The sequence below is a fragment of the Nyctibius grandis genome, chromosome 2 (genome assembly GCF_013368605.1).
Source record: "Nyctibius grandis isolate bNycGra1 chromosome 2, bNycGra1.pri, whole genome shotgun sequence".
Lineage (NCBI taxonomy): Eukaryota > Metazoa > Chordata > Aves > Nyctibiiformes > Nyctibiidae > Nyctibius > Nyctibius grandis.
This window is the reverse complement of record NC_090659.1, coordinates 24877659-24891473: the sequence shown is the minus strand read 5'-3', so window position 1 is coordinate 24891473 and position 13815 is coordinate 24877659.

Below are 13815 nucleotides of genomic sequence, written 5' to 3'. Positions count from 1 at the left end.
GCTATATCAGATCTTCTGCAAGTTTTTGCTTGAGTAATAACCGTATTTGTCCAGAAAAAGTAAGAACTGATTAGCTCAAGCTCATTGTATTGTATTTATTTCAGCACCTCTGTTGCAAACTGAAGGATATTAGTCCATGCATGTATTCCAAACTCAAATGAATAAGTCTTAAAGTGTCCCGTAACTCCGTGAAGCCCAGAACTGAGTCTGAATCTGGACCTCTTTGAAGCCTGGGACATGCCAGACCCTTCCCGATGTCCCTAACTGCAGGATGTCCTCCTGTGCAGCAGACCTGGCTGCAAGAGGAGGGGAGATCTGCCTCCACCTGACAGCCAGGGGCACACCTCTCTTTGCAGGGAGCTCCCCTTCACTGGGGGCTGGGACCCTTCTTTCCAACCCCCATATCCCCCACCTCCTAAGTGAGTACCCCAATGGGATGGCTTTTGTCCCAAAGGCAGCTGATGAGTTTTAAGGTCAGGTGTGAGACAGCTCCTTAGGCTACTCCAGAGATATGGTCACCTTTGAAGGGGTGACCTGCCCATGCCTGGAGACTGCTGCCACCCTGCCCCAGAGAGACCCCCTCTAAATGCACATGGAAATAAGACCCTGCATATTGGGCAGGGGGTTAGGGAAGCTTTAGGGTGCCTGGGTTGCACCCAAGAGCTTTGCAGCAGGAATGAGAGCTCCAGGCTGCTGCTGCATGTGTGTGCAAACAAAGGCTTAAGACAGCTCTCCTTTTGCTCCAGCAGTGCCCAGGGCTGTGGGGGACAAGCCACGCTAATGGGTTGTTCTCTCAGAAATTGCTTATGTTTGTGCAAAAGATGTTGCACTACTGTGAGTTTGAACAGAAACGAGCACATTATTTGGCACGTTTGAACTGACCGCTTGCAGAGCGGGCTGCTGCCCAGCGCGCTGAGTGTGCAGCATTCAGGGCTGCACGCTCGCCTGGGCATGCAAAATGTGGCAGCTCTGGAAAAAAAAACGATGAGATGATGGGCTAACAGCACGTAACGACTGCTGTTAACGACTTACAAGGTTAACTATGAGTCTGGGAACTAATAAAGTCAGGTGGGATCTCCGGTCGTTTCGAGATTTCTCCACCTGGGCTGGAGCCAGGCTCACCAAGGGGCTCCCAGGGCCCCCAGCCCCTGTCCCCAGGGCTGACCCCAGCAGGCAACATCTGACAGTGGCAGAGCCCTGGCCAGGGATGTCGGCTTTGCACCTGCTGTATTTTGCCACAGACCATGACCCTGAGGATGCAAATGTGCCCCGCAGCGCACGCCCAGGTCAGAGCGCTGCCCCACCGGCACTCCGGGGTGCTGGCGTGGGCATGCAGGGTGGTGAGAGAGACTGGCTGCTGCTATCCTGCCCGCTGCTTCTCGGGGGTGCAAAAGGCCTCAGCAAGCAGAGGAGGAGGTTTCATTTGCCTTATCTGCAGAAATCCACACAGGACCTGTAAAGATGCACCCATACACAGTGTTGGTGGCAGCAGAGGGACCAAGAGCCGAGCATTGCACCCTCTGCCTGCATCCCTTCTCCCAGTGTCCCCAGGGCTGCCCTCCAGCAGTGACAACCCTTTCGAGATAACTGGTCTTTCAAGTTCATTTCCCTTCCCTGGCCACCGAGGCCCTACCAGTATTTTACGTATCCGTTGAGAGGTGGCCACCCAACGGCACTCGTTGTGCTCAGCGCTACTCAGTGCTCTCAGGCTCTGCGGGGTGTGGGAGTCCCACATATCTGCCAGAGGAATAGGGATTTTCAGGCTTAAGGAGCCATGAGAGGGCAGCAGGAGGAGGGTGAGGGCTGGGCAGCATCCTGTCCCGCTGCCCTGAGTGCAGTACCCAGCTCCGGTGCAGGAGATAGACCCTGGTCCTGCAGCACCACCCCAGGCTCTTCCCTCAACACCTCTTGTTCCGAGGGGCTTGTGTGTGTGTGTGTGTGTGTGTGTGTGTGTGTGTGCATGGGGGGGCGGTGTGCTCCCGAAACCCTTGCTTCTCTCTGCAGTCCCATCTACTGCAAAATTTCCCTGCTCCTCATCCCATTTCTCTGCAAGTTTTGGGGGCACATTTCCAACAAGCTCATTAGTACACCAGGCTAAGATGTTTTCACACCAGGGAGCAAATGGCCCTGGGGGACCTCGGGCTGCCTGCACTGGTCAGGGCACATGGGTTATGCCCACACATGAAACCCATGAAAACCTCCTCTGCTGGGACACACGGCCTTGGCTCCCTGCAGCTTAATCCAGAGGAAAACAGCCACGCATGGTTTAAGGTGCTTTACATGGTGCATGTCGAGCATGCGGCGTTGGAGGGCGGGGGGCTGCATGGAGGCAGGGATAAAATGTGTGCCCCAAGAAGGTCCATGCCCATCTCCTGCTCCTGAGGAGGAGCAATGCAGCCCCAGAGCTGGCTACCCTCCACCTGTGCTGCCTCGCTAGAGCTTTTACATCATTTTGCTTTCCCTCAGGACACCAGTGTCTGTGCCCCCAGCAGCTTGCAAAGCGCAGGGGGATGCTGACTCTTCAGAAACTCTGGCTGAAGCCTGCCAAGAGGGGTGTGGAGAGAGATGACAGACCTGCAGACGGCTGGGAGATGCCGGATTAGTCTGCGGTCAGACGGACTAAACCAACAGCACTGGGAAGATAAACATCTTGCTGGCCCTGCCCAGCCACCTTTTATGTTACGGAGGCTTCCCCGCCTCCCCTGTCTCCCCCCACCAGCAGTTCATCATGGAGCCACCACCCGCAGCACATAAATGGAGGGCCCAGGTGGGCTGCGGGGCGAAGACTGGAGCCGCTGCTCAGGGTCCCACACCGCACCCCAGCGCCTGTCCTGCCTGGCCCGGCCACCCTGCAGGTAACCATTGCTGCAGTGCCGCTCGGCATGGCCATGGCCGGGACCTGCAGGGACTTGGCGTGGGGCAGGAGGGGAGCGTCTTATCCATCCCACAGCTCAGTTTTCCAAAACTAAGAGGGAGGTTAAACATTATCACCAGGAAACCTGTCCTGGCGCGAGGAGGGGCTGTTCCTGCTGCAGCCGCTGGAGGACAAACTTGATGTTGTGGTTTTGCTGGAAATCGGCTCTGCTGAAAAAACCTGACTTCATTCCTAGGTGGGGTCAGCGGTTTTGGTGGTGAATGGGACTGACACGGTTGGACATAGGTTCGGGTGTGCAAAACCTTTGATTTAATGGTGTCTGACAGCGGTGCCCCGCTCTGTGTGTGTGTGAAGCCCAGAGGAACCGGGTGGCTGAAGCTGGGGCAGCCGGGAGGGAGCTCTCAGCACGGGGCTGCGGAAGGGAGATCCTCACTGAGCAGGGGAGTGGGTCTGGGATCCTGATCTTCCCCGGGGAGTGGGCCTGGGCTCCGTGCTGCTCAGCACAGCGATCAGTCCGCTGGGAATGATGGTAAAGTAACCAGCAGATTAAGATGTGTGAATCAAAGGGGCAGAACAGTAATTTACAGCAAGGATGAAGCAGTTACGGGTAACTAAAACAAGCAAGAGTTTGCTTTAAAAACAGGAAAGCTTTAAAGCCTTTATTTTTTCAAATTGAAGATAGATGGAGCCCATGCTTTCATGCTTTTCCTTATAGTTATGCAATTTGGAAATATTTTTGTTTAAAGAAATGTTAAGAAGTAATTGCAAGTAGTTGCATGTCCTGCAAGCGTAGGAAATGGGGCTATCGAACGCACAGCATGAAGGCAATGATATAACTGTAATCAAAGGCAGCTTTGGGGCAACTGGAGAAAAGACCCAACCTGGAAGGACCCAGTGCAGGAGGGAAGCAAGTGTATTTAATACAGCAGGACGTAAGGTCACTCAGACAGGGGGAAGTGTTAAGGAAATGTTGGGTCTTGGAGAGCTGGCAGTCCAAAAAAAAAGAACCCTCAGCCTTAAAACAGCGAAGGGAGTCAGCATGAGCTGCCAGGCAGTGCTGTGCATCCTAGGAGGTGTACATGGAGGAGGAGGGAGCAGGCACAGGGAGGGGATTTCATGCCTGTCAACGGCACTCCGCTTGAAAACGGGCTGGCCGAGAAGCTGAAGAAGTCAAAGAGCAGAGTCATGCAAAAATACCTGACACGGGAAACATCCTCCTTGTGAAGCAAAGGCTTCACAAGTTGAAACAAGGACAGGGTGAACCCCCCGCTTGGCTTCCCATGAGGGAGTGAGGAGGCTGGAAAAGGCAGGCAGCGAGCTGCTGGGTGGCGAATGGCACAGCATGAGGGGCTGGGAGCTGACATCCAGACCTAGTCCGTGGAGAAGTAGGGTCCCAACTGCAGTAGTAGCCGCAGGACGAGCCACCAAAGCAGACAGTGCTTCTTTGAGCCCTTCATGTGACCATGCCTGAATGCCTCCCAGGAACAATGAGTCACTGAAACGTAAATTATTAGCGTCAGTATAGGGGTGAACAAGTGACATTTGCTGGAGGGCAACCATGCCAAAGCTCAGTGTGTGCTGCAACGTGGACTTTGCTAACCCAGTGACCATGTTGCAGCCGTCTAAACACCTGGTGGGTGGAGGACACCTCGGTCAAGCCAGGATGAGCTTTCAGGTGCAATACTTCTTGGTTTAGAGCAAACCACCCTGGTCCCAGCAAGCTGCAGATGACCCAAACTGCAGCTAACAGACTACAGCTAATGGGTGTGTTGGGGAGAGGAGGCTGTGTCCCACTTGCTTTAAACCTCGAGGGGGTCCAGACCTTGGGGGTTTGGCGTACCCATGCTCAGCGTGACCCCTGCACCTATCATCTCCCCCTTTCTCTCCCCAGAAGCATGGCTCTCACCAGCACCCTTTGCCTGTTGCTCGCCTGCCTCCTGCTCTGCAGTGCTGTTCCAAAACCCACGTGTGACCCCAGCACCTGCATCCCGTGCTCCGAAAGGGACATGGAGGAGCCGACCACCACCACTGCCAGTGGCTGCTGCCCCCCCTGCCCCCCGCCCTGCGCCTGCCCCCCCTACCTGGAGAGCGACTGCGAGATGCAAGGCTTCGCCAGCCGCCACGTCCCCGCCGGCCGCTCCTTCTACATCGACTTTGCCCGCAAGCTGTGCACTTGCCAACCCGGTGGGGACATCACCTGCATCCTGCTGTGTCCCCGCCTGCCCCCCACCTGCCAGGCTGTGGGCAGCCCCGTGGCCGACGGCTGCCCCCGCTGCGTCTGCTATGACGAGGAGGAGATGGCAGTGCCCGCCGGCACTGTCATCGCCCAGGGTGCCCAGATTTGCACCTGCCCTTCCCAGGGGGGCCAGCTGCAGTGCAGCGGCGGCGAGGGCAAGGAGTGAACCTCTCCTCTCTGCCGGGTAAGGGCAGGAGGGCAGCGGAGCCTCTCTGGCAGCAGAAGGCTTTCTGCACCTTGGGGCATCCTCGCTGAAAAGCGTTAAGTGCTTCAAACTGTCCTAGAGGACTTGGCGATGGATATGGCCGTGCCACAGGGCACTCGAGAGATGCCGCGGTGCATGTCATTTATAAACCAGGGCAAAGCGTCTGTAGCGGGTGAGCTTTCTTTGTTGTGAGGTTTGTTCCATGGCGGTGGGCTGTGAGAGCTTAGGTCGCTGCTAGCATGTAACTGGAACAAATGCAGCTATTTATTTATTTGTAAGATGATTGTGCTTTTTGTGTGTGTTTATGTTTATATAGTGTGTAGACAGCACAGCCTTAAGTCAGCTCGCTGGTTAAACTTCCTCCCAGGATTCAGGTTTTCGCTTCCCGTAATTCCATAAAATTCAAAGTGGTGGGATCAAAAACCAGGAGATCGGCTGATGTCCCCCTCTCCAGGCTTTTTTTGAAGGTGGCGGGAGTAGGTGGGTTAGCACATGGCTGTGTTCTTAGTAGGAGGCAAACGCCTCTCGTGATTCCATCCTCCAGAGCAAAGCCATAAAGGATGTTTGCAGCCAAGGGGCAATCCTTCACAGCCACCTCAATGAAGCAGTTACCCAGGGCTGACCCTGCTGTCAGTCCCTGCTGTGTCCCAGTTCAGCGGGAATACCCCAAACTGCGTGTCGGTGACTGTGTCCTCCTCACTCTTGCTCTCCCCTTATCACTGCTGGAGACATAGCATATGGCAGAACTGCATCTTCTGAATGCATTGACATATATAAATATACACACACATATATTTATATGTACAGAGACTGTAATAAAAAACACAGCTTCATCAGGCTGAGAAGTTAACAAGTGTTAACTGTGTTCCTTCAAGGCATTGAATAAAATCAATCTTACTAATAAACTTTTGAAAACTTTAACGATAAGCACACATATACTTTCCTCATGCATTAGCTGGTGTTACTTGGGCCAGGCAAGACTCTCCCCAGCCACCTTGGCCCCAGGTATACCTGGAAACATTAAATATGCCCCATGGCTTCTTTTCATATTCCTCTCTAATGCTCTGTCTTATGCTGGTGGACTGCAAAAAAAAAAAAAAATCAGTGCGCGGGTGGGATTCAGGTGAAGGGTTGGAAAAAATCTGGAGGAAACGGGCAAATTTGCTTTTCAGGATGAAACGAGGGTCCCTGTTGATTGGGGCTGTCAGAGGCTGACCCTGCACTGGGCTTTGGTGAGCCTCAGCCAGAGACGTGAGAGCTCAGCATGTCTGAAGAACTGCTCCACCTCAAAGCTCGGCCTGGGGAATAAGGGCATCCGAGTGGCCGCACTGCCTCCCTCCACACAGCCACCCCACCAATGGCCCTTGGCTGGTAGCTGCTGGGTGGGAGTAGGCTGGGACCCCCAGCCTGGACTTTTCCTGAGGCTGGAAGGTTCTTGGGGACTAACAGGGCCATGCTGGTTTGGGGTCTTGCACTGGGCAGTTTGAGAGCACATGAAGGGGATGTGCTTAGGGACATAAGGGGATGTGTTTTGTGTGGAGCTGGGACAGCCAGGATATCTCCTTGCCCCGGTCCTGCACCGTCTGCTGCAGGGACGGGGAAATAAGGGAGCAGGAGAGAAGTCTTTAATAGGGAAAACATCACCACCCAGGCACCCAACGCGCGCCTGGCAAGATCCCTGCCCTGTGAAGCTGAGAGCTGGTCTGGGTGAGGAAGAGCGCTCACTGCAAACCAAGACGTGACACGGCCTCGCAAAAGCCGCCACGTGCTCCCAGTCAATGAGGAAGAACCACAGGAGGCACCAAGTCGAGTCATCTTCGGGCAGTCAGCAATTTCTGCAGTGCAGGCTTCGCAGTTCGGAGTTGAGAAGCTTGTCACTCGTGAGAAGGTTGGGAAACACCACCTCTGACTTTCCCCTGGTTTCCTGAGGCAGGTGTTGGTAGAGAAGGTGGGTGGCAACTCCGGATGTAAACTGACATGGAGCTGCGATACCGAACGCTCAACTCCTCCGCTACGGATTCTATGGCAGCTGAGCCGTGGGAAGGGGTCAGAAATCGCCCTCCCCCAGCAGAGCAGCGAGGGTGTCCACACCTCTGTGTGCTCGGGGTCCGGCCGGCTGCCAGGGCTCCCCAGCTCCAGCCCAAGCTGAGCCCCCGGCCTCACACGCGCCCCTGCCCTGTTCCCAGAGGACGTGTTTCTGTTACCGGGAAAGGGGTTTTACCCAGTGTCCCTTCTCCCTCTACTCTTCTCCATTTGGTTGAAAAAAATCTTAGTTTTTAATAAGATTAAAGCTCACCGTCACCTTACAGACCAGACACCAGCATGAATGAAGCAGGGAGAAAGCAGCTCCCGTCATATCTGTTGTGGGGTGGGGGAAAACAGCACCTACACCAACTGTACTCAACATCTGAGCATCCCGTGCTGCTGTTGAAGCCAGCAGTGCAAGAAATTCCTCCCATTAGAGGCTTTAATTGCGTGCTGTCCAGGTATTTCCAAATAGCTGAATAAATTCATATCGTATATATGCTTGCAAAGTGCATTTCAGTCCATGGGGTTAGCTCTCTTTTGCGTCTGCCAAGCATTTAAGGAAATCAGAATGGGTTTGTGAGGGTAGTGATTGGTTTTGCAAGCGTAGTGATTGTTCGGAGGGAGTCACACGTGATTTGAGCAGACTCCGTGTCACCTGGGGAGGGTCGGCTGAGGCTGTTTATTGTCACGCATCTTATCTGTCCCACCGCTTCCCCCCCTTGCGTGACTGATAACCTTTGAACAGGAGAGAATGACCGACAGACGGCAATCCCTGGACAATATTGGTTTTGTGTGAATGCTCTTTATCCAGGGTCAGCATAGGAGCAACGAGGAGCTATTCTTCAAACATCTGTGCAAAAAGTCCCCGCTGGCCCCTTTGCAAGCCACTCATTGGAGGTGGTGAACAATTCCTTCGCTCTGCCACCATCTCCGATATGAGGACAGCTTGCATCTCCAGCCTCTGCCTGGATGTCTCGCGGGATCTGCCTACATTTCATCACATCGGAATAAGTAGCTGCATTATGCTACTTTTTCCATGAACAGCTGCACCAGCACAGGGAGAAAAGAAAACAAAAAACCTGTTCAAAGATGACACACCGTTCAGTTGTCAGGATTTATTCACTTATGTTTAACGCCTTAGTTTTTAGCATGCTTTATTTGAATGGGTGTTGTCCTGGGTTCTCCAGTATTAATCACCCATGTGCTTTTCTACATTCTGGACACAGTATTGCTGGTATCGTTATTTATATTCTCCCAGGTCAGATTTTCCCCATAGTCTGGACATCAGTGTAGTTTTGTGGCTACTGATTTGCACGGTCACTGTAATTTTGCATCACAGCCAGGCACGTGTTTGCAGGTAAGGAGCCGTATGTGTTTCTAAGTGCAAAGCAGCAATACACACTCTTGTGCATCCTTAAACTAGCCCTGAAAATTGAGTCAAAAGCTGAAATTTGCAACTCCTAAAAAGAATTTATTTTACATATAACGCAATCAAATTGGGGTGGTTGGTGGGTTTTTTTGTGTTCTTCAGTGTCCGATAACTCTAAAAGATCATTACTGCTGCTAAGTTAGTTGTAGAATGGACGGGACCTTTCTTCATTGTATTACAGTAATTTAAAAAGAACCATGTTTTGGGTATCAGCCCTTTAAACATGCCCTCAGTTCCTGCCTTATGACACTGTAAAATATTAGGGTAAAATATTCATAAGTGAAAGCCCATCAGAAGGTGTCCTTTCGGCACAACTATACACAATCAGGAAGCTGAAGTGTTTGCCCAAGCCCTTCTACCTTTCCTGACACCGCACCAGAAGTAGTGAATCCCTTCTGGGTGGTTCACCAAACAGCTTTAGCATCCCTGCTGCTCTGCTCCCCCAGCCTGCAACTGCGAAGCCCGGGCATAGGGGGATGGGTGCCTGTCATTTTGTCTAGTTATTACGCTTTTAAATTATCAGAAATCCTGATCCTGAAGCAGGTTCTGCACTTGTGACTTCTCATCAGGATGAGAACAACATTACAGAGGTTTCCTTGATGATTGCCTAATGTACCCACTCAGTGTTGGCAATGGAGTGGCTACACACCACTAGAAATACTTTTTCTTTAAAATTTGGGGGCAGGGAGAGAGGTAAAATTTGGCACTTTATCTTTTGAACATGTTCCTTATAGGAAATTTTAAGCATATTATTTGCCTTGACATGCCTGCTGGTGTGGCACCAATGCGACGTGCTAACCAGCAAACGGCACAAGGATGAAAACTAAACTCACACAAACAAACATGACTGGGTCAACATAAAAAGAAAAATATTATGAAGTAGAATGTATGACCTACACCAGAGCATTAAACTGAAGCAGATTTTAAAAATGCGTCTTCTTCCCGTATCCATTTGGTTCAGTATCACAGTGAAAAAATCATGGAGATAATTTAGAAAAAATTGCAAACAATATTGCGTAGCAGTAAGGTAAGTCCTGATTGTTAGATATTCTCTGTGTTACAAATAACAGCCTTTCCTTCTTGTGTGTGGGTGGGCAGGGGGGACAAAAAAAAGTAGATTTAGCATCTAGAAGAGATGTCCTCTGGGAAGAGGAGAGGAGGTGACACTTGGGTCCTCTTAGTCAAAATCACAGAACAGCAAGGTGCTGCATAAGAAGAGGGAGTTGCTGGTAAAGAGTTTCAGGGTAAACGCAATATGTGTGCACTTGATGCAGTATATATTTTACTTTTGAAATTTAAAACTGAAATGGATTTTCCTGACCATTTTTAAGTGTAATTTCTTTAAATCAAGGATTTGCATTATTTAGTAGGGAGGGTTTTTGCACGTTTCCCTAACAAGTGCCTATTTTGAGCTGCAGAGTATTAAAATATGCATATTTCTATGCCTAAGAGCTTTTACTAGAGTAAACACAAACCTTGTAAAAAAGCATGTATGTGACAAAAACGACACACATTCATTTGGGAAAAGAATGTACAAACTGTTTTAGGTCTAAAGTTATTTACCTTTTAACGTTGTGCCTCTACACTAAGAACAGCTTATTTTTGGTTCTCATTCCAATGCTGCATTCGTAGTAGCAGCCACAACTCAGTTCTGTAAAGTTGTTGGGCTTTTTCCAGCAAAGCCGACTTTGAATCCCGAAGTAATTTACAGAGTCTGTATCCAGCACTATTCACAGCTGAAAAGCTCAAGAGACACAGAAAAAGTTTAGGGAATGTAATCAAGGATTAATTGTTGCCAGCTTTCAAAGAAAAGAAGGGGGGGAGAAAAAAAAAGAATAGGAATACAAAAGCAGTTGTTTGAAAGCAGAAGGAAGGATCTCAGAGGAAAACTATGATTTCTGTAGCTGCTTAAAGTGTCACTGCATTTACAAGCGAGTCAGGAGTATCGTTTTCCCCAGCATCTGAAAACCTGAAAAGGGAGCACAGGTATTATCTAACAAATGCCAGCCTGGTTCCTCAAAATCTCTGTGTTTCATTTGATGATGCTTCTTAAATTTTTCAAGAGCTTTCAGGCCTCAACCAGCGATAGTACTGAGTTAAGAAAGTTAATCAGAGTCAGCTGTGCAAAATAGTCCTTTCGTGTAGCAAACCCTGCCCTGAAACAAAACCCCCCATCCTCTTGTTCCAATATAAAAATACAGTGAGACACCAGTAACAGAAATATTCTCTCTCTCTCTCTCCTTCCCAGCCTTAATTTGGATCTCACCCATGGAAACATATATACTCCCAAGTATCCTAGGGAAAAAAATCAGTACCTGCGCAGTAATTGATTTTACTTATGTAATTGCACACATAATTAAGCCCCATTGTCTCTTCTCTGTGCTAGCCTTTGCTGAAAGTGGTCTAAATCTTAAACACCAAATAGGGTTATAAACTGAGCTACGCAGAAATGCGTAGTAAACATAACTTGATGAACATTAAGACGTTAAGGAGAGTCTCTGCAGTTTGTAGCTCATAGTGAAAGGTTTGCATTTTGCCACAGCAAAAATGGCATATGAGTCAATCACAAGTTTCTTAAGTATGATCTGCGTATTTTTCGTGACTATTAAAAAATCTAAAAGTTTAAGAATGCTTGGATCTTAACAAAAATGTCTCTAAATTAAATTTTATTACCACGTTCACATTTAGTATATGCATCATTTTGTATTTAGGATCCAGTGACCAACTTAACAGGAAGTGTGCCAGGAATAATGGTCAGGAGTAGGTCCAAGGGCCTGAAGTCCTGCCTTGTGCTAGTAGTGACACAAAAGTCCAAAGACCAACAGAGAAGACAAATATTCATAGGAGATCTTCCCTGATTACTTCATAAGCTCCATCACATCTTGGTTGCATGAGGCAGACAAACCAAACCTGACCTATGAAGGTCACATTGCTTCCAGATTTTAGGAGGGTATCTAAATGGTGGTTTGTCATTTTGTTTTTTAAATACACCACGGGCTTAATCCTGCATACCTTGCACACTCTGAACTTACATGAATTTAAATACGGATTTCAAATAAAAAATGCAGTACCTAGTATGTGTCCCAGCCTGATCTGTTACTTTTTGCAGAACCCTCATTTTCCACCGTACGTTTATTTTCCCTCGTTTTAGTGCTGAGGATATTGCTCTGGTTTGCTACAAAGAGGGGTGTTTAGAAACAGCCCTAAACTGCATCCTAAAGGATTACTGTTTTGTAAACAGGTGCTCCACAAAAGCAAACAGGCTTATAAGTTACTTATGACTATGTTTCTAACTCCTGTAATGCCTTCTTGAAGAAGGGATTCACCTTTCAGGGGAATTTGAAATGAACAGACTACGAATACACTATACTGGACATAATTTAGGTGAAATAATCTGCTTTGCAGAATTTTTTGTTTATTTGCTTGTTTATTCTCTTCAGATTAAGGAAAGAATTGCTCCCTGGCAGCAGTGGACTTGACTTAAAACTATTTCCAACAGTATCAGCAGGAGTTATTCTCAGGCACTCATTTAATGGCAAAGAAATGATCAAATACTCCCGTGTCTAGAATGCATGCTACTCAGTTAATCAGAGACTAACCCTTTAAAAACAAAATAGGATTCAAAATCCTTGGGGACATGTTCTGGAGTAAGTGAAAAGCTGTAAAAATTTGGCACAGCACCACGAGACGGTCCCAGCTGTAGCCAGTACAGTCACACACAGGCTCCTCAGCCAGGTGTACTGGGCTCAGGGCTGTACTGTTTGGGGATCACACTTGGATGTCACCATGCCAGATACTGGTGAAGCAAAAGTAGTAATAAATAATGCTTCAGTGCTAAGCAGAAGTACATCCTGCTGCACCTTGAATACTCTGTTCAGTTTTGGGCCCCTCACAACAAGAAAGACATTGAGGTGCTGGAGCAAGTCCAAAGAAGGGCAACGAAGCTGGTGAAGGGTCTAGAGCACAAGTCTTATGAGCAGTGGCTGAGGGAACTTGGGTTGTTTAGTCTGGAGAAAAGGAGGCTCAGGGGAAACCTTATCGCTCTCTACAACTGCCTGAAAGGAGGTTGTAGCAAGGCAGGTGTCGGTCTCTTCTCCGAGGTAACAAGTGATAGGACAAGAGGAAACGGCCTCAAGTTGTGCCAGGGGAGGTTTAGATTGGATATTAGGAAAAATTTCTTTACCAAAAGGATTGTCAGGCATTGGAACAGGTTGCCCATGGAAGTGGTGGAGTCACCATCCCTGGAGGTATTTAAAAGACATGTAGATGTGGTGCTTAGGGACATGGTTTAGTGGTGGACTTGGCAGTGCTAGGTTAATGGTTGGACACGATCTTAAAGGTCCTTTCCAACCAAAACAATTCTATGATTCTATCTTATCTTCAGAGCACCCATGTCTGTCTTGATCTTTGCTGGGTAAGACTCACACACTGGATGAAACGAGTTTGAGCTTCTTGCTAGAGAGGAATCGCTGTCTTGTAACAAAAAGGCTGATCATTTCCTGAAGAGTTCTGATCTAGTAGAACACGGTAATTTTCCAAAGGCATTACAGTCTATCTGGCTACACAATTTAACACATGGGACTTGCACAAGGGGAAGTCTTTTCAAATAAGTCGCTACTATATATGCTTGGAACCATTATTTAAAGTTTGATGTCCATGCCAGTTTAATTAACAATTTTGAAACAACAACAAAAAAAAAAAAAGTCACACACATTATGGACTATTTAACCTGCTCATTCTTTCTTTCATCGAATCTGCTCCTGCATTACAAAAGCGTAATAAAAATCCCCATACTGGTAAGAACTAGTAAACATTTTTCTTCATTTGCGTAAACAAGAACACCCAAACAAATAAAAAGGCCAAGGGTTGTCCCTGGCCAAGAACTGGTTAACTAGTTTGAAACTATGCTCAAGATTTCTTGAAAACATATTTGACTTTCAGCCAAACAATACTGTTAATGTTAAAGTAATGCGAATGCTTTGCTTTAAAAATGTGCTTTTGCAGTTCACAGAGAACAGTAGTGTAAAAATAAATAATCCATG